Genomic DNA, 23,511 nt, shown 5'->3' with positions numbered 1-23,511 from the left:
CAGTCACTGTGTTTCAGCATCAATCCCTGGGCACGCTGTGCATCTCCAGGCTCTGTATCCCAGCACCCATTACTGGGCTGAATCTGCCTCTGCCTGGCTCTTTGTCACAGCACTCATTCCTGGGCTGACTGTGGTTCTGCCAGCCTCTGTGTCCCAGAACACATTCTTGGGCTGACTGTGCCTCTATGCCAGGCTCTGTGTCCCAGCACCCATTCCTGGTCGTTCTTTCCCTCTCCAGGCTGTGTCCCAGCACCCATTCCTCGGCTGACAGTTCCTTTGCCAGGTACTGTTTAGCAGCACCCATTCCCTTTCTGACTGTGCCTCTCCGAACTTTGTGTCCCTGCTCCCAATTCTGACCTTTTTGTGCCTCATATATGCACTGTGTCCCAGCACACATTCCTGGGCTGACTGTGCCGATCTCCAACGATCTGTGTCCCAGCACCCATTCTTGGGCTGACTGTGCCTCTCCCGGCTCTGAGACTCAGCACTCCTTCCTGTGCTGACTGTGCCTCTCCAGGCTCTGTGTCCCAGTACTCACTCCTGGGCTGACTGTGTTTCTGCCAGTCACTGTGTCTCAGCATCAATTCCTGGGCACGCTGTGCATCTCCAGGCACTGTATCCCAGCACCCATTACTGGGCTGAATCTGCCTCTGCCTGGCTCTGTGTCCCAGCACTCATTCCTGGGCTGACTGTGGTTCTGCCAGCCTCTGTGTCCCAGAACACATTCTTGGGCTGACTGTGCTTTTCCAGTCGCTGTGTGCCTGCACTCACACCTGGTCTGACTGTGCCGCTCTCCCAGGCTCTGTGTCCCAGCACCCATTCCTGGGCTGACTGTGCCTCTCCAGACTATGTGTCCCAGCACCCATTCCTGGGCGTTCTTTCCCTCTCCAGGCTGTGTCCCAGCACCCATTCCTCGGCTGACAGTTCCTTTGCCAGGTACTGTTTAGCAGCACCCATTCCCTTTCTGACCGTGCCTCTCCAGACTTTGTGTCCCTGCTCCCAATTCTGACCTTTTTGTGCCTCATATATGCACTGTGTCCCAGCACACATTCCTGGGCTGACTGTGCCGATCTCCAACGATGTGTGTCCCAGCACCCATTCTTGGGCTGACTGTGCCTCTCCCGGCTCTGAGACTCAGCACTCCTTCCTGTGCTGACTGTGCCTCTCCAGGCTCTTTGTCCCAGTACTCACTCCTGGGCTGACTGTGTTTCTGCCAGTCACTGTGTTTCAGCATCAATTCCTGGGCACGCTGTGCGTCTCCAGGCTCTGTATCCCAGCACCCATTACTGGGCTGAATCTGCCTCTGCCTGGCTCTGTGTCCCAGTACCCATTCCTGAGCAGACTGTGCTTCTCCAGGCTCTGTGTCCCAGCACCCATTCCTGGGCTGACTGTGCGTTTTCTGGGCACTGATCCCAGCACCCATTCCAGGGCTGACCGCGCCCCCTTCAGGCTCTGTGTTTCAGCACATATTACTGGGCCTACTGTCCCTCTCCATGCTCTGTGTCCCAGTACCCATTCCTGAGATTACTGCGCCCCCACAGGCTCTGTGTTGCAGCGCCCATTGCCAGGGTGACTCTGCCTCTCTGCCAGGCTCCTTGTCCCAGCACCCACTCCTGGGCTGACTGTGCCTCTCAAGGCTCTGTGTCCCATAACTCATTCCTGGGCTTACTTTGCTTCTCCAGGTTCTCTGACCCATCACCCATTCCTGAGCTGACTCTGGCTCTATTAAAGGCTGTGTGTCCCAGAACCCATTCCTGGGCTGACTGTGCCTCTCCAGGCTCTGTGTCCCAGCACACATTCCTGAGCAGACTGCGCTTCTGCCAGGCTCTGTGTCCCAGCACCCATTCCTGGGCTGACTGTGCCTCTCTCCCTGGCTCTGTGTCCCAGCGCCCATTCCTAGGCTAACTGTGCCTCTCTCTCTGGCACTGTGTCCCAGCAGCCATTCCTGCTTTGACTGTGTCGCTGCCCGGCTCTGTGTCCCAGCACCCTTTCCTGGGCTGACTCTGCCTCCATGCCAGGCTCTTTATCCAAGCATCCATTCCTTGGCTGACTGTGCCTCTCTCCCTGGCTCTGTTTCCCAGCACCCATTCCTGTTCTCAGTGTTCCTCTCTCCCAGGCTCTGTGATCCAGCAGCCATTCCTGGGCTGACTCGGCCCCTTTTCAGTCTTGTGTCCCAGCACCCATTACTCGGCAGATAGCGTCTCTCTTGGCTCTGTGTCCCAGCAGCCTTTCCTGGGCTGATTGTTCCTCTCTCCCTGGATCTGTGTCCCTGCACCCATACCTGGGCTTACTTTGCCTCTCTCGCATGCTCTGTGTCCCAGCACCCATTCCTGGGCTCAGTGTTCCACTGTCCCAGGCTCTTAGTGCAAGCACCTATTCCTGGGCGGATTGTGCCTCTGTCCCATGCTCTTTGTCTAAGCACGCATTCCGGGGCTGGCTGCCCCCCCTTCATGCTTTTTGTCCAGCATCCAATTCCTGGGCTGACTGTGCCTCTCTCCCTATCTCTGTTTCCCAGCACAGGTTCCTGGGCTCAGTGTTCCTCTCTCCCAGGCTCTGTTTCTGAGTACCCATTCCTGGGCTAACTGTGCCTCTCACCGTGGATCTGTGTCCCAGCACCCATTCCTGGGCTGACTCTGCCTCTTTTCCAGGATCTGTGTCCAAGCACCCACTCCTGGTCTGACTGTGCCTCTCTCCCAGGCTCTGTGTCCCAGCACCCATTCCTGGGCTGACTCTGCCTCTAAGCCAGGCTCTGTGTCCCAGCACCCATTCCGGGGCTGACTGTGCCTCTAAGCCAGGCTCTGTGTCCCCGCACCCATTCCTGGGCAGACTGTGCCTCTCTCCCATGCTCGGTGTCCCAGCACCCATTTCTGGGCTGACTGTGCCTCTCTCCCATGCTCGGTGTCCCAGCACCCATTTCTGGGAAGACTGTGCCTTTCTCCCTGGATCTGTGTCCCACCTCCCATTCCTGGGCTGACTCGGCCTCTATGCCAGGCTCTGGGCCAAGCACCCATTCCCGGGCTGACTGCGCCCCCTTCAGGCTCTGTGTCCCAGTTCACATTTTTGGGCTCAGCGTTCCTCTCTCCCAGGCTCTGTGTCCCAGCCCCCATTCCTGGGCTGACTGTGCCTCTCTCCCTGGCTCTGTGTCCCAGCGCCCATTCCTAGGCTAACTGTGCCTCTCTCTCTGGCACTGTGTCCCAGCAGCCATTCCTGCTTTGACTGTGTCTCTGCCCGGCTCTGTGTCCCAGCACCCTTTCCTGGGCTGACTCTGCCTCCATGCCAGGCTCTTTATCCAAGCATCCATTCCTTGGCTGACTGTGCCTCTCTCCCTGGCTCTGTTTCCCAGCACCCATTCCTGTTCTCAGTGTTCCTCTCTCCCAGGCTCTGTGATCCAGCAGCCATTCCTGGGCTGACTCGGCCCCTTTTCAGTCTTGTGTCCCAGCACCCATTACTCGGCAGATAGCGTCTCTCTTGGCTCTGTGTCCCAGCAGCCTTTCCTGGGCTGATTGTTCCTCTCTCCCTGGATCTGTGTCCCTGCACCCATACCTGGGCTTACTTTGCCTCTCTCGCATGCTCTGTGTCCCAGCACCCATTCCTGGGCTCAGTGTTCCACTGTCCCAGGCTCTGAGTGCAAGCACCTATTCCTGGGCGGATTGTGCCTCTGTCCCATGCTCTTTGTCTAAGCACGCATTCCGGGGCTGGCTGCCCCCCCTTCATGCTTTTTGTCCAGCATCCAATTCCTGGGCTGACTGTGCCTCTCTCCCTATCTCTGTTTCCCAGCACAGGTTCCTGGGCTCAGTGTTCCTCTCTCCCAGGCTCTGTTTCTGAGTACCCATTCCTGGGCTAACTGTGCCTCTCACCGTGGATCTGTGTCCCAGCACCCATTCCTGGGCTGACTCTGCCTCTTTTCCAGGATCTGTGTCCAAGCACCCACTCCTGGTCTGACTGTGCCTCTCTCCCAGGCTCTGTGTCCCAGCACCCATTCCTGGGCTGACTCTGCCTCTAAGCCAGGCTCTGTGTCCCAGCACCCATTCCGGGGCTGACTGTGCCTCTGTCCCTGGATCTGTGTCCCAGCTCCCATTCCTGGGCAGACTGTGCCTCTCTCCCATGCTCGGTGTCCCAGCACCCATTTCTGGGCTGACTGTGCCTTTCTCCCTGGATCTGTGTCCCACCTCCCATTCCTGGGCTGACTCGGCCTCTATGCCAGGCTCTGGGCCAAGCACCCATTCCCGGGCTGACTGCGCCCCCTTCAGGCTCTGTGTCCCAGTTCACATTTTTGGGCTCAGCGTTCCTCTCTCCCAGGCTCTGTGTCCCAGCACCCATTCCTGGGCTGACTGTGCCTCTCTCTCTGGCACTGTGTCCCAGCAGCCATTCCTGCTTTGACTGTGTCTCTGACCGGCTCTGTGTCCCAGCACCCTTTCCTGGGCTGACTCTGCCTCTATGCCAGGCTCTTTATCCAAGCACCCATTCCTTGGCTGACTGTGCCTCTCTCCCTGGCTCTGTTTCCCAGCACCCATTCCTGTTCTCAGTGTTCCTCTCTCCCAGGCTCTGTGTTCCAGCAGCCATTCCTGGGCTGACTGATCCTCTCTTCCCGGATCTGTGTCCCAGCACCCATTCCTGGGCTGACTCGGCCCCTTTTCAGTCTTGTGTCCCAGCACCCATTACTGGGCAGATAGTGTCTCTCTTGGCTCTGTGTCCCAGCAGCCATTCCTGGGCTGATTGTTCCTCTCTCCCTGGATCTGTGTCCCTGCACCCATACCTGGGCTTACTTTGCCTCTCTCGCATGCTCTGTGTCCCAGCACCCATTCGTGGGCTCAGTGTTTTACTGTCATCCCAGGCTCTGAGTCCAAGCACCTATTCCTGGGCGGATTGTGCCTCTCTCCCATGCTCTTTGTCTAAGCACGCATTCCAGGGCTGGCTGCCCCCCCTACATGATTTTTGTCCAGCATCCACTTCCTGGGCTGACTGTGCGTCTCCCCCTATCTCTGTTTCCCAGCACAGGTTCCTGGGCTCAGTGTTCCCCTCTCCCAGGCTCTGTTTCCGAGTACCCATTCCTGGGCTAACTGTGCCTCTCACCGTGGATCTGTGTCCCAGCACCCATTCCTGGGCTGACTCTGCCTCTTTTCCAGGACCTGTGTCCAAGCACCCACTCCTGGTCTGACTGTGCCTCTCTCCCAGGCTCTGTGTACCAGCACCCATTCCTGGGCTGACTCTGCCTCTAAGCCAGGCTCTGTGTCCCAGCACCCATTCCTGGGCTGACTGTGCCTCTAAGCCAGGCTCTGTGTCCCCGCACCCATTCCTGGGCTGACTGTGCCTCTGTCCCTGGATCTGTGTCCCAGCTCCCATTCCTTGGCAGACTGTGCCTCTCTCCCATGCTCGGTGTCCCAGCACCCATTTCTGGGAAGACTGTGCCTTTCTCCCTGGATCTGTGTCCCACCTCCCATTCCTGGGCTGACTCGGCCTCTATGCCAGGCTCTGGGCCAAGCACCCATTCCCGGGCTGACTGCGCCCCCTTCAGGCTCTGTGTCCCAGTTCACATTTTTGGGCTCAGCGTTCCTCTCTCCCAGGCTCTGTGTCCCAGCACCCATTCCTGGGCTGACTGTGCCTCTCTCCCTGGCTCTGTGTCCCAGCGCCCATTCCTAGGCTAACTGTGCCTCTCTCTCTGGCACTGTGTCCCAGCAGCCATTCCTGCTTTGACTGTGTCGCTGCCCGGCTCTGTGTCCCAGCACCCTTTCCTGGGCTGACTCTGCCTCCATGCCAGGCTCTTTATCCAAGCATCCATTCCTTGGCTGACTGTGCCTCTCTCCCTGGCTCTGTTTCCCAGCACCCATTCCTGTTCTCAGAGTTCCTCTCTCCCAGGCTCTGTGATCCAGCAGCCATTCCTGGGCTGACTCGGCCCCTTTTCAGTCTTGTGTCCCAGCAGCCATTACTCGGCAGATAGCGTCTCTCTTGGCTCTGTGTCCCAGCAGCCTTTCCTGGGCTGATTGTTCCTCTCTCCCTGGATCTGTGTCCCTGCACCCATACCTGGGCTTACTTTGCCTCTCTCGCATGCTCTGTGTCCCAGCACCCATTCCTGGGCTCAGTGTTCCACTGTCCCAGGCTCTGAGTGCAAGCACCTATTCCTGGGCGGATTGTGCCTCTGTCCCATGCTCTTTGTCTAAGCACGCATTCCGGGGCTGGCTGCCCCCCCTTCATGCTTTTTGTCCAGCATCCAATTCCTGGGCTGACTGTGCCTCTCTCCCTATCTCTGTTTCCCAGCACAGGTTCCTGGGCTCAGTGTTCCTCTCTCCCAGGCTCTGTTTCTGAGTACCCATTCCTGGGCTAACTGTGCCTCTCACCGTGGATCTGTGTCCCAGCACCCATTCCTGGGCTGACTCTGCCTCTTTTCCAGGATCTGTGTCCAAGCACCCACTCCTGGTCTGACTGTGCCTCTCTCCCAGGCTCTGTGTCCCAGCACCCATTCCTGGGCTGACTCTGCCTCTAAGCCAGGCTCTCTGTCCCAGCACCCATTCCGGGGCTGACTGTGCCTCTGTCCCTGGATCTGTGTCCCAGCTCCCATTCCTGGGCAGACTGTGCCTCTCTCCCATGCTCGGTGTCCCAGCACCCATTTCTGGGCTGACTGTGCCTTTCTCCCTGGATCTGTGTCCCACCTCCCATTCCTGGGCTGACTCGGCCTCTATGCCAGGCTCTGGGCCAAGCACCCATTCCCGGGCTGACTGCGCCCCCTTCAGGCTCTGTGTCCCAGTTCACATTTTTGGGCTCAGCGTTCCTCTCTCCCAGGCTCTGTGTCCCAGCACCCATTCCTAGGCTAACTGTGCCTCTCTCTCTGGCACTGTGTCCCAGCAGCCATTCCTGCTTTGACTGTGTCTCTGCCCGGCTCTGTGTCCCAGCACCCTTTCCTGGGCTGACTCTGCCTCTATGCCAGGCTCTTTATCCAAGCACCCATTCCTTGGCTGACTGTGCCTCTCTCCCTGGCTCTGTTTCCCAGCACCCATTCCTGTTCTCAGTGTTCCTCTCTCCCAGGCTCTGTGTTCCAGCAGCCATTCCTGGGCTGACTGATCCTCTCTTCCCGGATCTGTGTCCCAGCACCCATTCCTGGGCTGACTCGGCCCCTTTTCAGTCTTGTGTCCCAGCACCCATTACTGGGCAGATAGTGTCTCTCTTGGCTCTGTGTCCCAGCAGCCATTCCTGGGCTGATTGTTCCTCTCTCCCTGGATCTGTGTCCCTGCACCCATACCTGGGCTTACTTTGCCTCTCTCGCATGCTCTGTGTCCCAGCACCCATTCCTGGGCTCAGTGTTTTACTGTCATCCCAGGCTCTGAGTCCAAGCACCTATTCCTGGGCGGATTGTGCCTCTCTCCCATGCTCTTTGTCTAAGCACGCATTCCAGGGCTGGCTGCCCCCCCTACATGATTTTTGTCCAGCATCCCCTCCCTCGGCTGACTGTGCGTCTCTCCCTATCTCTGTTTCCCACCACAGGTTCCTGGGCTCAGTGTTCCCCTCTCCCAGGCTCTGTTTCCGAGTACCCATTCCTGGGCTAACTGTGCCTCTCACCGTGGATCTGTGTCCCAGCACCCATTCCTGGGCTGACTCTGCCTCTTTTCCAGGATCTGTGTCCAAGCACCCACTCCTGGTCTGACTGTGCCTCTCTCCCAGGCTCTGTGTACCAGCACCCATTCCTGGGCTGACTCTGCCTCTAAGCCAGGCTCTGTGTCCCAGCACCCATTCCTGGGCTGACTGTGCCTCTAAGCCAGGCTCTGTGTCCCCGCACCCATTCCTGGGCTGACTGTGCCTCTGTCCCTGGATCTGTGTCCCAGCTCCCATTCCTTGGCAGACTGTGCCTCTCTCCCATGCTCGGTGTCCCAGCACCCATTTCTGGGAAGACTGTGCCATTCTCCCTGGATCTGTGTCCCACCTCCCATTCCTGGGCTGACTCGGCCTCTATGCCAGGCTCTGGGCCAAGCACCCATTCCCGGGCTGACTGCGCCCCCTTCAGGCTCTGTGTCCCAGTTCACATTTTTGGGCTCAGCGTTCCTCTCTCCCAGGCTCTGTGTCCCAGCACCCATTCCTGGGCTGACTGTGCCTCTCTCCCTGGCTCTGTGTCCCAGCGCCCATTCCTAGGCTAACTGTGCCTCTCTCTCTGGCACTGTGTCCCAGCAGCCATTCCTGCTTTGACTGTGTCTCTGCCCGGCTCTGTGTCCCAGCACCCTTTCCTGGGCCGACTCTGCCTCCATGCCAGGCTCTTTATCCAAGCATCCATTCCTTGGCTGACTGTGCCTCTCTCCCTGGCTCTGTTTCCCAGCACCCATTCCTGTTCTCAGTGTTCCTCTCTCCCAGGCTCTGTGATCCAGCAGCCATTCCTGGGCTGACTCGGCCCCTTTTCAGTCTTGTGTCCCAGCACCCATTACTCGGCAGATAGCGTCTCTCTTGGCTCTGTGTCCCAGCAGCCTTTCCTGGGCTGATTGTTCCTCTCTCCCTGGATCTGTGTCCCTGCACCCATACCTGGGCTTACTTTGCCTCTCTCGCATGCTCTGTGTCCCAGCACCCATTCCTGGGCTCAGTGTTCCACTGTCCCAGGCTCTGAGTGCAAGCACCTATTCCTGGGCGGATTGTGCCTCTGTCCCATGCTCTTTGTCTAAGCACGCATTCCGGGGCTGGCTGCCCCCCCTTCATGCTTTTTGTCCAGCATCCAATTCCTGGGCTGACTGTGCCTCTCTCCCTATCTCTGTTTCCCACCACAGGTTCCTGGGCTCAGTGTTCCCCTCTCCCAGGCTCTGTTTCCGAGTACCCATTCCTGGGCTAACTGTGCCTCTCACCGTGGATCTGTGTCCCAGCACCCATTCCTGGGCTGACTCTGCCTCTTTTCCAGGATCTGTGTCCAAGCACCCACTCCTGGTCTGACTGTGCCTCTCTCCCAGGCTCTGTGTCCCAGCACCCATTCCTGGGCTGACTGTGCCTCTAAGCCAGGCTCTGTGTCCCCGCACCCATTCCTGGGCTGACTGTGCCTCTGTCCCTGGATCTGTGTCCCAGCTCCCATTCCTTGGCAGACTGTGCCTCTCTCCCATGCTCGGTGTCCCAGCACCCATTTCTGGGAAGACTGTGCCTTTCTCCCTGGATCTGTGTCCCACCTCCCATTCCTGGGCTGACTCGGCCTCTATGCCAGGCTCTGGGCCAAGCACCCATTCCCGGGCTGACTGCGCCCCCTTCAGGCTCTGTGTCCCAGTTCACATTTTTGGGCTCAGCGTTCCTCTCTCCCAGGCTCTGTGTCCCAGCACCCATTCCTGGGCTGACTGTGCCTCTCTCCCTGGCTCTGTGTCCCAGCGCCCATTCCTAGGCTAACTGTGCCTCTCTCTCTGGCACTGTGTCCCAGCAGCCATTCCTGCTTTGACTGTGTCGCTGCCCGGCTCTGTGTCCCAGCACCCTTTCCTGGGCTGACTCTGCCTCCATGCCAGGCTCTTTATCCAAGCATCCATTCCTTGGCTGACTGTGCCTCTCTCCCTGGCTCTGTTTCCCAGCACCCATTCCTGTTCTCAGAGTTCCTCTCTCCCAGGCTCTGTGATCCAGCAGCCATTCCTGGGCTGACTCGGCCCCTTTTCAGTCTTGTGTCCCAGCAGCCATTACTCGGCAGATAGCGTCTCTCTTGGCTCTGTGTCCCAGCAGCCTTTCCTGGGCTGATTGTTCCTCTCTCCCTGGATCTGTGTCCCTGCACCCATACCTGGGCTTACTTTGCCTCTCTCGCATGCTCTGTGTCCCAGCACCCATTCCTGGGCTCAGTGTTCCACTGTCCCAGGCTCTGAGTGCAAGCACCTATTCCTGGGCGGATTGTGCCTCTGTCCCATGCTCTTTGTCTAAGCACGCATTCCGGGGCTGGCTGCCCCCCCTTCATGCTTTTTGTCCAGCATCCAATTCCTGGGCTGACTGTGCCTCTCTCCCTATCTCTGTTTCCCAGCACAGGTTCCTGGGCTCAGTGTTCCTCTCTCCCAGGCTCTGTTTCTGAGTACCCATTCCTGGGCTAACTGTGCCTCTCACCGTGGATCTGTGTCCCAGCACCCATTCCTGGGCTGACTCTGCCTCTTTTCCAGGATCTGTGTCCAAGCACCCACTCCTGGTCTGACTGTGCCTCTCTCCCAGGCTCTGTGTCCCAGCACCCATTCCTGGGCTGACTCTGCCTCTAAGCCAGGCTCTCTGTCCCAGCACCCATTCCGGGGCTGACTGTGCCTCTGTCCCTGGATCTGTGTCCCAGCTCCCATTCCTGGGCAGACTGTGCCTCTCTCCCATGCTCGGTGTCCCAGCACCCATTTCTGGGCTGACTGTGCCTTTCTCCCTGGATCTGTGTCCCACCTCCCATTCCTGGGCTGACTCGGCCTCTATGCCAGGCTCTGGGCCAAGCACCCATTCCCGGGCTGACTGCGCCCCCTTCAGGCTCTGTGTCCCAGTTCACATTTTTGGGCTCAGCGTTCCTCTCTCCCAGGCTCTGTGTCCCAGCACCCATTCCTAGGCTAACTGTGCCTCTCTCTCTGGCACTGTGTCCCAGCAGCCATTCCTGCTTTGACTGTGTCTCTGCCCGGCTCTGTGTCCCAGCACCCTTTCCTGGGCTGACTCTGCCTCTATGCCAGGCTCTTTATCCAAGCACCCATTCCTTGGCTGACTGTGCCTCTCTCCCTGGCTCTGTTTCCCAGCACCCATTCCTGTTCTCAGTGTTCCTCTCTCCCAGGCTCTGTGTTCCAGCAGCCATTCCTGGGCTGACTGATCCTCTCTTCCCGGATCTGTGTCCCAGCACCCATTCCTGGGCTGACTCGGCCCCTTTTCAGTCTTGTGTCCCAGCACCCATTACTGGGCAGATAGTGTCTCTCTTGGCTCTGTGTCCCAGCAGCCATTCCTGGGCTGATTGTTCCTCTCTCCCTGGATCTGTGTCCCTGCACCCATACCTGGGCTTACTTTGCCTCTCTCGCATGCTCTGTGTCCCAGCACCCATTCCTGGGCTCAGTGTTTTACTGTCATCCCAGGCTCTGAGTCCAAGCACCTATTCCTGGGCGGATTGTGCCTCTCTCCCATGCTCTTTGTCTAAGCACGCATTCCAGGGCTGGCTGCCCCCCCTACATGATTTTTGTCCAGCATCCCCTCCCTCGGCTGACTGTGCGTCTCTCCCTATCTCTGTTTCCCACCACAGGTTCCTGGGCTCAGTGTTCCCCTCTCCCAGGCTCTGTTTCCGAGTACCCATTCCTGGGCTAACTGTGCCTCTCACCGTGGATCTGTGTCCCAGCACCCATTCCTGGGCTGACTCTGCCTCTTTTCCAGGATCTGTGTCCAAGCACCCACTCCTGGTCTGACTGTGCCTCTCTCCCAGGCTCTGTGTACCAGCACCCATTCCTGGGCTGACTCTGCCTCTAAGCCAGGCTCTGTGTCCCAGCACCCATTCCTGGGCTGACTGTGCCTCTAAGCCAGGCTCTGTGTCCCCGCACCCATTCCTGGGCTGACTGTGCCTCTGTCCCTGGATCTGTGTCCCAGCTCCCATTCCTTGGCAGACTGTGCCTCTCTCCCATGCTCGGTGTCCCAGCACCCATTTCTGGGAAGACTGTGCCATTCTCCCTGGATCTGTGTCCCACCTCCCATTCCTGGGCTGACTCGGCCTCTATGCCAGGCTCTGGGCCAAGCACCCATTCCCGGGCTGACTGCGCCCCCTTCAGGCTCTGTGTCCCAGTTCACATTTTTGGGCTCAGCGTTCCTCTCTCCCAGGCTCTGTGTCCCAGCACCCATTCCTGGGCTGACTGTGCCTCTCTCCCTGGCTCTGTGTCCCAGCGCCCATTCCTAGGCTAACTGTGCCTCTCTCTCTGGCACTGTGTCCCAGCAGCCATTCCTGCTTTGACTGTGTCTCTGCCCGGCTCTGTGTCCCAGCACCCTTTCCTGGGCCGACTCTGCCTCCATGCCAGGCTCTTTATCCAAGCATCCATTCCTTGGCTGACTGTGCCTCTCTCCCTGGCTCTGTTTCCCAGCACCCATTCCTGTTCTCAGTGTTCCTCTCTCCCAGGCTCTGTGATCCAGCAGCCATTCCTGGGCTGACTCGGCCCCTTTTCAGTCTTGTGTCCCAGCACCCATTACTCGGCAGATAGCGTCTCTCTTGGCTCTGTGTCCCAGCAGCCTTTCCTGGGCTGATTGTTCCTCTCTCCCTGGATCTGTGTCCCTGCACCCATACCTGGGCTTACTTTGCCTCTCTCGCATGCTCTGTGTCCCAGCACCCATTCCTGGGCTCAGTGTTCCACTGTCCCAGGCTCTGAGTGCAAGCACCTATTCCTGGGCGGATTGTGCCTCTGTCCCATGCTCTTTGTCTAAGCACGCATTCCGGGGCTGGCTGCCCCCCCTTCATGCTTTTTGTCCAGCATCCAATTCCTGGGCTGACTGTGCCTCTCTCCCTATCTCTGTTTCCCAGCACAGGTTCCTGGGCTCAGTGTTCCTCTCTCCCAGGCTCTGTTTCTGAGTACCCATTCCTGGGCTAACTGTGCCTCTCACCGTGGATCTGTGTCCCAGCACCCATTCCTGGGCTGACTCTGCCTCTTTTCCAGGATCTGTGTCCAAGCACCCACTCCTGGTCTGACTGTGCCTCTCTCCCAGGCTCTGTGTCCCAGCACCCATTCCTGGGCTGACTCTGCCTCTAAGCCAGGCTCTGTGTCCCAGCACCCATTCCGGGGCTGACTGTGCCTCTGTCCCTGGATCTGCGTCCCAGCTCCCATTCCAGGGCAGACTGTGCCTCTCTCCCATGCTCGGTGTCCCAGCACCCATTTCTGGGAAGACTGTGCCTTTCTCCCTGGATCTGTGTCCCACCTCCCATTCCTGGGCTGACTCGGCCTCTATGCCAGGCTCTGGGCCAAGCACCCATTCCCGGGCTGACTGCGCCCCCTTCAGGCTCTGTGTCCCAGTTCACATTTTTGGGCTCAGCGTTCCTCTCTCCCAGGCTCTGTGTCCCAGCACCCATTCCTAGGCTAACTGTGCCTCTCTCTCTGGCACTGTGTCCCAGCAGCCATTCCTGCTTTGACTGTGTCTCTGCCCGGCTCTGTGTCCCAGCACCCTTTCCTGGGCTGACTCTGCCTCTATGCCAGGCTCTTTATCCAAGCACCCATTCCTTGGCTGACTGTGCCTCTCTCCCTGGCTCTGTTTCCCAGCACCCATTCCTGTTCTCAGTGTTCCTCTCTCCCAGGCTCTGTGTTCCAGCAGCCATTCCTGGGCTGACTGATCCTCTCTTCCCGGATCTGTGTCCCAGCACCCATTCCTGGGCTGACTCGGCCCCTTTTCAGTCTTGTGTCCCAGCACCCATTACTCGGCAGATAGTGTCTCTCTTGGCTCTGTGTCCCAGCAGCCATTCCTGGGCTGATTGTTCCTCTCTCCCTGGATCTGTGTCCCTGCACCCATACCTGGGCTTACTTTGCCTCTCTCGCATGCTCTGTGTCCCAGCACCCATTCCTGGGCTCAGTGTTTTACTGTCATCCCAGGCTCTGAGTCCAAGCACCTATTCCTGGGCGGATTGTGCCTCTCTCCCATGCTCTTTGTCTAAGCACGCATTCCAGGGCTGGCTGCCCCCCCTACATGATTTTTGTCCAGCATCCACTTCCTGGGCTGACTGTGCGTCTCTCCCTATCTCTGTTTCCCAGCACAGGTTCCTGGGCTCAGTGTTCCCCTCTCCCAGGCTCTGTTTCCGAGTACCCATTCCTGGGCTAACTGTGCCTCTCACCGTGGATCTGTGTCCCAGCACCCATTCCTGGGCTGACTCTGCCTCTTTTCCAGGATCTGTGTCCAAGCACCCACTCCTGGTCTGACTGTGCCTCTCTCCCAGGCTCTGTGTACCAGCACCCATTCCTGGGCTGACTCTGCCTCTAAGCCAGGCTCTGTGTCCCCGCACCCATTCCTGGGCTGACTGTGCCTCTAAGCCAGGCTCTGTGTCCCCGCACCCATTCCTGGGCTGACTGTGCCTCTGTCCCTGGATCTGTGTCCCAGCTCCCATTCCTTGGCAGACTGTGCCTCTCTCCCATGCTCGGTGTCCCAGCACCCATTTCTGGGAAGACTGTGCCTTTCTCCCTGGATCTGTGTCCCACCTCCCATTCCTGGGCTGACTCGGCCTCTATGCCAGGCTCTGGGCCAAGCACCCATTCCCGGGCTGACTGCGCCCCCTTCAGGCTCTGTGTCCCAGTTCACATTTTTGGGCTCAGCGTTCCTCTCTCCCAGGCTCTGTGTCCCAGCACCCATTCCTGGGCTGACTGTGCCTCTCTCCCTGGCTCTGTGTCCCAGCGCCCATTCCTAGGCTAACTGTGCCTCTCTCTCTGGCACTGTGTCCCAGCAGCCATTCCTGCTTTGACTGTGTCTCTGCCCGGCTCTGTGTCCCAGCACCCTTTCCTGGGCCGACTCTGCCTCCATGCCAGGCTCTTTATCCAAGCATCCATTCCTTGGCTGACTGTGCCTCTCTCCCTGGCTCTGTTTCCCAGCACCCATTCCTGTTCTCAGTGTTCCTCTCTCCCAGGCTCTGTGATCCAGCAGCCATTCCTGGGCTGACTCGGCCCCTTTTCAGTCTTGTGTCCCAGCACCCATTACTCGGCAGATAGCGTCTCTCTTGGCTCTGTGTCCCAGCAGCCTTTCCTGGGCTGATTGTTCCTCTCTCCCTGGATCTGTGTCCCTGCACCCATACCTGGGCTTACTTTGCCTCTCTCGCATGCTCTGTGTCCCAGCACCCATTCCTGGGCTCAGTGTTCCACTGTCCCAGGCTCTGAGTGCAAGCACCTATTCCTGGGCGGATTGTGCCTCTGTCCCATGCTCTTTGTCTAAGCACGCATTCCGGGGCTGGCTGCCCCCCCTTCATGCTTTTTGTCCAGCATCCAATTCCTGGGCTGACTGTGCCTCTCTCCCTATCTCTGTTTCCCAGCACAGGTTCCTGGGCTCAGTGTTCCTCTCTCCCAGGCTCTGTTTCTGAGTACCCATTCCTGGGCTAACTGTGCCTCTCACCGTGGATCTGTGTCCCAGCACCCATTCCTGGGCTGACTCTGCCTCTTTTCCAGGATCTGTGTCCAAGCACCCACTCCTGGTCTGACTGTGCCTCTCTCCCAGGCTCTGTGTCCCAGCACCCATTCCTGGGCTGACTCTGCCTCTAAGCCAGGCTCTGTGTCCCAGCACCCATTCCGGGGTTGACTGTGCCTCTGTCCCTGGATCTGCGTCCCAGCTCCCATTCCAGGGCAGACTGTGCCTCTCTCCCATGCTCGGTGTCCCAGCACCCATTTCTGGGCTGACTGTGCCTTTCTCCCTGGATCTGTGTCCCACCTCCCATTCCTGGGCTGACTCGGCCTCTATGCCAGGCTCTGGGCCAAGCACCCATTCCCGGGCTGACTGCGCCCCCTTCAGGCTCTGTGTCCCAGTTCACATTTTTGGGCTCAGCGTTCCTCTCTCCCAGGCTCTGTGTCCCAGCACCCATTCCTAGGCTAACTGTGCCTCTCTCTCTGGCACTGTGTCCCAGCAGCCATTCCTGCTTTGACTGTGTCTCTGCCCGGCTCTGTGTCCCAGCACCCTTTCCTGGGCTGACTCTGCCTCTATGCCAGGCTCTTTATCCAAGCACCCATTCCTTGGCTGACTGTGCCTCTCTCCCTGGCTCTGTTTCCCAGCACCCATTCCTGTTCTCAGTGTTCCTCTCTCCCAGGCTCTGTGTTCCAGCAGCCATTCCTGGGCTGACTGTTCCTCTCTTCCCGGATCTGTGTCCCAGCACCCATTCCTGGGCTGACTCGGCCCCTTTTCAGTCTTGTGTCCCAGCACCCGTTACTCGGCAGATAGTGTCTCTCTTGGCTCTGTGTCCCAGCAGCCATTCCTGGGCTGATTGTTCCTCTCTCCCTGGATCTGTGTCCCTGCACCCATACCTGGGCTTACTTTGCCTCTCTCGCATGCTCTGTGTCCCAGCACCCATTCCTGGGCTCATTGTTTTACTGTCATCCCAGGCTCTGAGTCCAAGCACCTATTCCTGGGCGGATTGTGCCTCTCTCCCATGCTCTTTGTCTAAGCACGCATTCCAGGGCTGGCTGCCCCCCCTACATGATTTTTGTCCAGCATCCACTTCCTGGGCTGACTGTGCGTCTCTCCCTATCTCTGTTTCCCAGCACAGGTTCCTGGGCTCAGTGTTCCCCTCTCCCAGGCTCTGTTTCCGAGTACCCATTCCTGGGCTAACTGTGCCTCTCACCGTGGATCTGTGTCCCAGCACCCATTCCTGGGCTGACTCTGCCTCTTTTCCAGGATCTGTGTCCAAGCACCCACTCCTGGTCTGACTGTGCCTCTCTCCCAGGCTCTGTGTCCCAGCACCCATTCCTGGGCTGACTCTGCCTCTAAGCCAGGCTCTGTGTCCCAGCACTCATTTCTGGGCTGACTGTGCCTTTCTCCCTGGATCTGTGTCCCACCTCCCATTCCTGGGCTGACTCGGCCTCTATGCCAGGCTCTGGGCCAAGCACCCATTCCCGGGCTGACTGCGCCCCCTTCAGGCTCTGTGTCCCAGTTCACATTTTTGGGCTCAGCGTTCCTCTCTCCCAGGCTCTGTGTCCCAGCACCCATTCCTAGGCTAACTGTGCCTCTCTCTCTGGCACTGTGTCCCAGCAGCCATTCCTGCTTTGACTGTGTCTCTGCCCGGCTCTGTGTCCCAGCACCCTTTCCTGGGCTGAGTCGGCCTCTATGCCAGGCTCTTTATCCAAGCACCCATTCCTTGGCTGACTGTGCCTCTCTCCCTGGCTCTGTTTCCCAGCACCCATTCCTGTTCTCAGTGTTCCTCTCTCCCAGGCTCTGTGTTCCAGCAGCCATTCCTGGGCTGACTGTTCCTCTCTTCCCGGATCTGTGTCCCAGCACCCATTCCTGGGCTGACTCGGCCCCTTTTCAGTCTTGTGTCCCAGCACCCATTACTGGGCAGATAGTGTCTCTCTTGGCTCTGTGTCCCAGCAGCCTTTCCTGGGCTGATTGTTCCTCTCTCCCTGGATCTGTGTCCCTGCACCCATACCTGGGCTTACTTTGCCTCTCTCGCATGCTCTGTGTCCCAGCACCCATTCCTGGGCTCAGTGTTTTACTGTCATCCCAGGCTCTGAGTCCAAGCACCTATTCCTGGGCGGATTGTGCCTCTCTCCCATGCTCTTTGTCTAAGCACGCATTCCAGGGCTGGCTGCCCCCCCTACATGATTTTTGTCCAGCATCCCCTCCCTCGGCTGACTGTGCGTCTCTCCCTATCTCTGTTTCCCAGCACAGGTTCCTGGGCTCAGTGTTCCCCTCTCCCAGGCTCTGTTTCCGAGTACCCATTCCTGGGCTAACTGTGCCTCTCACCGTGGATCTGTGTCCCAGCACCCATTCCTGGGCTGACTCTGCCTCTTTTCCAGGATCTGTGTCCAAGCACCCACTCCTGGTCTGACTGTGCCTCTCTCCCAGGCTCTGTGTACCAGCACCCATTCCTGGGCTGACTCTGCCTCTAAGCCAGGCTCTGTGTCCCAGCACCCATTCCTGGGCTGACTGTGCCTCTAAGCCAGGCTCTGTGTCCCCGCACCCATTCCTGGGCTGACTGTGCCTCTGTCCCTGGATCTGTGTCCCAGCTCCCATTCCTTGGCAGACTGTGCCTCTCTCCCATGCTCGGTGTCCCAGCACCCATTTCTGGGAAGACTGTGCCTTTCTCCCTGGATCTGTGTCCCACCTCCCATTCCTGGGCTGACTCGGCCTCTATGCCAGGCTCTGGGCCAAGCACCCATTCCCGGGCTGACTGCGCCCCCTTCAGGCTCTGTGTCCCAGTTCACATTTTTGGGCTCAGCGTTCCTCTCTCCCAGGCTCTGTGTCCCAGCACCCATTCCTGGGCTGACTGTGCCTCTCTCCCTGGCTCTGTGTCCCAGCGCCCATTCCTAGGCTAACTGTGCCTCTCTCTCTGGCACTGTGTCCCAGCAGCCATTCCTGCTTTGACTGTGTCTCTGCCCGGCTCTGTGTCCCAGCACCCTTTCCTGGGCCGACTCTGCCTCCATGCCAGGCTCTTTATCCAAGCATCCATTCCTTGGCTGACTGTGCCTCTCTCCCTGGCTCTGTTTCCCAGCACCCATTCCTGTTCTCAGTGTTCCTCTCTCCCAGGCTCTGTGATCCAGCAGCCATTCCTGGGCTGACTCGGCCCCTTTTCAGTCTTGTGTCCCAGCACCCATTACTCGGCAGATAGCGTCTCTCTTGGCTCTGTGTCCCAGCAGCCTTTCCTGGGCTGATTGTTCCTCTCTCCCTGGATCTGTGTCCCTGCACCCATACCTGGGCTTACTTTGCCTCTCTCGCATGCTCTGTGTCCCAGCACCCATTCCTGGGCTCAGTGTTCCACTGTCCCAGGCTCTGAGTGCAAGCACCTATTCCTGGGCGGATTGTGCCTCTGTCCCATGCTCTTTGTCTAAGCACGCATTCCGGGGCTGGCTGCCCCCCCTTCATGCTTTTTGTCCAGCATCCAATTCCTGGGCTGACTGTGCCTCTCTCCCTATCTCTGTTTCCCAGCACAGGTTCCTGGGCTCAGTGTTCCTCTCTCCCAGGCTCTGTTTCTGAGTACCCATTCCTGGGCTAACTGTGCCTCTCACCGTGGATCTGTGTCCCAGCACCCATTCCTGGGCTGACTCTGCCTCTTTTCCAGGATCTGTGTCCAAGCACCCACTCCTGGTCTGACTGTGCCTCTCTCCCAGGCTCTGTGTCCCAGCACCCATTCCTGGGCTGACTCTGCCTCTAAGCCAGGCTCTGTGTCCCAGCACCCATTCCGGGGCTGACTGTGCCTCTGTCCCTGGATCTGCGTCCCAGCTCCCATTCCAGGGCAGACTGTGCCTCTCTCCCATGCTCGGTGTCCCAGCACCCATTTCTGGGCTGACTGTGCCTTTCTCCCTGGATCTGTGTCCCACCTCCCATTCCTGGGCTGACTCGGCCTCTATGCCAGGCTCTGGGCCAAGCACCCATTCCCGGGCTGACTGCGCCCCCTTCAGGCTCTGTGTCCCAGTTCACATTTTTGGGCTCAGCGTTCCTCTCTCCCAGGCTCTGTGTCCCAGCACCCATTCCTAGGCTAACTGTGCCTCTCTCTCTGGCACTGTGTCCCAGCAGCCATTCCTGCTTTGACTGTGTCTCTGCCCGGCTCTGTGTCCCAGCACCCTTTCCTGGGCTGACTCTGCCTCTATGCCAGGCTCTTTATCCAAGCACCCATTCCTTGGCTGACTGTGCCTCTCTCCCTGGCTCTGTTTCCCAGCACCCATTCCTGTTCTCAGTGTTCCTCTCTCCCAGGCTCTGTGTTCCAGCAGCCATTCCTGGGCTGACTGATCCTCTCTTCCCGGATCTGTGTCCCAGCACCCATTCCTGGGCTGACTCGGCCCCTTTTCAGTCTTGTGTCCCAGCACCCATTACTCGGCAGATAGTGTCTCTCTTGGCTCTGTGTCCCAGCAGCCATTCCTGGGCTGATTGTTCCTCTCTCCCTGGATCTGTGTCCCTGCACCCATACCTGGGCTTACTTTGCCTCTCTCGCATGCTCTGTGTCCCAGCACCCATTCCTGGGCTCAGTGTTTTACTGTCATCCCAGGCTCTGAGTCCAAGCACCTATTCCTGGGCGGATTGTGCCTCTCTCCCATGCTCTTTGTCTAAGCACGCATTCCAGGGCTGGCTGCCCCCCCTACATGATTTTTGTCCAGCATCCACTTCCTGGGCTGACTGTGCGTCTCTCCCTATCTCTGTTTCCCAGCACAGGTTCCTGGGCTCAGTGTTCCCCTCTCCCAGGCTCTGTTTCCGAGTACCCATTCCTGGGCTAACTGTGCCTCTCACCGTGGATCTGTGTCCCAGCACCCATTCCTGGGCTGACTCTGCCTCTTTTCCAGGATCTGTGTCCAAGCACCCACTCCTGGTCTGACTGTGCCTCTCTCCCAGGCTCTGTGTACCAGCACCCATTCCTGGGCTGACTCTGCCTCTAAGCCAGGCTCTGTGTCCCCGCACCCATTCCTGGGCTGACTGTGCCTCTAAGCCAGGCTCTGTGTCCCCGCACCCATTCCTGGGCTGACTGTGCCTCTGTCCCTGGATCTGTGTCCCAGCTCCCATTCCTTGGCAGACTGTGCCTCTCTCCCATGCTCGGTGTCCCAGCACCCATTTCTGGGAAGACTGTGCCTTTCTCCCTGGATCTGTGTCCCACCTCCCATTCCTGGGCTGACTCGGCCTCTATGCCAGGCTCTGGGCCAAGCACCCATTCCCGGGCTGACTGCGCCCCCTTCAGGCTCTGTGTCCCAGTTCACATTTTTGGGCTCAGCGTTCCTCTCTCCCTGGATCTGTGTCCCAGCACCCATTCCTGGGCTGACTGTGCCTCTCTCCCTGGCTCTGTGTCCCAGCGCCCATTCCTAGGCTAACTGTGCCTCTCTCTCTGGCACTGTGTCCCAGCAGCCATTCCTGCTTTGACTGTGTCTCTGCCCGGCTCTGTGTCCCAGCACCCTTTCCTGTTCTCAGTGTTCCTCTCTCCCAGGCTCTGTGATCCAGCAGCCATTCCTGGGCTGACTCGGCCCCTTTTCAGTCTTGTGTCCCAGCACCCATTACTCGGCAGATAGCGTCTCTCTTGGCTCTGTGTCCCAGCAGCCTTTCCTGGGCTGATTGTTCCTCTCTCCCTGGATCTGTGTCCCTGCACCCATACCTGGGCTTACTTTGCCTCTCTCGCATGCTCTGTGTCCCAGCACCCATTCCTGGGCTCAGTGTTCCACTGTCCCAGGCTCTGAGTGCAAGCACCTATTCCTGGGCGGATTGTGCCTCTGTCCCATGCTCTTTGTCTAAGCACGCATTCCGGGGCTGGCTGCCCCCCCTTCATGCTTTTTGTCCAGCATCCAATTCCTGGGCTGACTGTGCCTCTCTCCCTATCTCTGTTTCCCAGCACAGGTTCCTGGGCTCAGTGTTCCTCTCTCCCAGGCTCTGTTTCTGAGTACCCATTCCTGGGCTAACTGTGCCTCTCACCGTGGATCTGTGTCCCAGCACCCATTCCTGGGCTGACTCTGCCTCTTTTCCAGGATCTGTGTCCAAGCACCCACTCCTGGTCTGACTGTGCCTCTCTCCCAGGCTCTGTGTCCCAGCACCCATTCCTGGGCTGACTCTGCCTCTAAGCCAGGCTCTGTGTCCCAGCACCCATTCCGGGGCTGACTGTGCCTCTGTCCCTGGATCTGCGTCCCAGCTCCCATTCCAGGGCAGACTGTGCCTCTCTCCCATGCTCGGTGTCCCAGCACCCATTTCTGGGCTGACTGTGCCTTTCTCCCTGGATCTGTGTCCCACCTCCCATTCCTGGGCTGACTCGGCCTCTATGCCAGGCTCTGGGCCAAGCACCCATTCCCGGGCTGACTGCGCCCCCTTCAGGCTCTGTGTCCCAGTTCACATTTTTGGGCTCAGCGTTCCTCTCTCCCAGGCTCTGTGTCCCAGCACCCATTCCTAGGCTAACTGTGCCTCTCTCTCTGGCACTGTGTCCCAGCAGCCATTCCTGCTTTGACTGTGTCTCTGCCCGGCTCTGTGTCCCAGCACCCTTTCCTGGGCTGACTCTGCCTCTATGCCAGGCTCTTTATCCAAGCACCCATTCCTTGGCTGACTGTGCCTCTCTCCCTGGCTCTGTTTCCCAGCACCCATTCCTGTTCTCAGTGTTCCTCTCTCCCAGGCTCTGTGTTCCAGCAGCCATTCCTGGGCTGACTGATCCTCTCTTCCCGGATCTGTGTCCCAGCACCCATTCCTGGGCTGACTCGGCCCCTTTTCAGTCTTGTGTCCCAGCACCCGTTACTCGGCAGATAGTGTCTCTCTTGGCTCTGTGTCCCAGCAGCCATTCCTGGGCTGATTGTTCCTCTCTCCCTGGATCTGTGTCCCTGCACCCATACCTGGGCTTACTTTGCCTCTCTCGCATGCTCTGTGTCCCAGCACCCATTCCTGGGCTCAGTGTTTTACTGTCATCCCAGGCTCTGAGTCCAAGCACCTATTCCTGGGCGGATTGTGCCTCTCTCCCATGCTCTTTGTCTAAGCACGCATTCCAGGGCTGGCTGCCCCCCCTACATGATTTTTGTCCAGCATCCACTTCCTGGGCTGACTGTGCGTCTCTCCCTATCTCTGTTTCCCAGCACAGGTTCCTGGGCTCAGTGTTCCCCTCTCCCAGGCTCTGTTTCCGAGTACCCATTCCTGGGCTAACTGTGCCTCTCACCGTGGATCTGTGTCCCAGCACCCATTCCTGGGCTGACTCTGCCTCTTTTCCAGGATCTGTGTCCAAGCACCCACTCCTGGTCTGACTGTGCGTCTCTCCCAGGCTCTGTGTCCCAGCACCCATTCCTGGGCTGACTCTGCCTCTAAGCCAGGCTCTGTGTCCCCGCACCCATTCCTGGGCTGACTGTGCCTCTAAGCCAGGCTCTGTGTCCCCGCATCCATTCCTGGGCTGACTGTGCCTCTGTCCCTGGATCTGTGTCCCAGCTCCCATTCCTTGGCAGACTGTGCCTCTCTCCCATGCTCGGTGTCCCAGCACCCATTTCTGGGAAGACTGTGCCTTTCTCCCTGGATCTGTGTCCCACCTCCCATTCCTGGGCTGACTCGGCCTCTATGCCAGGCTCTGGGCCAAGCACCCATTCCCGGGCTGACTGCGCCCCCTTCAGGCTCTGTGTCCCAGTTCACATTTTTGGGCTCAGCGTTCCTCTCTCCCAGGCTCTGTGTCCCAGCACCCATTCCTGGGCTGACTGTGCCTCTCTCCCTGGCTCTGTGTCCCAGCGCCCATTCCTAGGCTAACTGTGCCTCTCTCTCTGGCACTGTGTCCCAGCAGCCATTCCTGCTTTGACTGTGTCTCTGCCCGGCTCTGTGTCCCAGCACCCTTTCCTGGGCCGACTCTGCCTCCATGCCAGGCTCTTTATCCAAGCATCCATTCCTTGGCTGACTGTGCCTCTCTCCCTGGCTCTGTTTCCCAGCACCCATTCCTGTTCTCAGTGTTCCTCTCTCCCAGGCTCTGTGATCCAGCAGCCATTCCTGGGCTGACTCGGCCCCTTTTCAGTCTTGTGTCCCAGCACCCATTACTCGGCAGATAGCGTCTCTCTTGGCTCTGTGTCCCAGCAGCCTTTCCTGGGCTGATTGTTCCTCTCTCCCTGGATCTGTGTCCCTGCACCCATACCTGGGCTTACTTTGCCTCTCTCGCATGCTCTGTGTCCCAGCACCCATTCCTGGGCTCAGTGTTCCACTGTCCCAGGCTCTGAGTGCAAGCACCTATTCCTGGGCGGATTGTGCCTCTGTCCCATGCTCTATGTCTAAGCACGCATTCCGGGGCTGGCTGCCCCCCCTTCATGCTTTTTGTCCAGCATCCAATTCCTGGGCTGACTGTGCCTCTCTCCCTATCTCTGTTTCCCAGCACAGGTTCCTGGGCTCAGTGTTCCTCTCTCCCAGGCTCTGTTTCTGAGTACCCATTCCTGGGCTAACTGTGCCTCTCACCGTGGATCTGTGTCCCAGCACCCATTCCTGGGCTGACTCTGCCTCTTTTCCAGGATCTGTGTCCAAGCACCCACT

Source organism: Zonotrichia albicollis, chromosome W (assembly GCF_047830755.1).
Source record: "Zonotrichia albicollis isolate bZonAlb1 chromosome W, bZonAlb1.hap1, whole genome shotgun sequence".
Lineage (NCBI taxonomy): Eukaryota > Metazoa > Chordata > Aves > Passeriformes > Passerellidae > Zonotrichia > Zonotrichia albicollis.
This window is presented reverse-complemented; position numbering follows the sequence as displayed.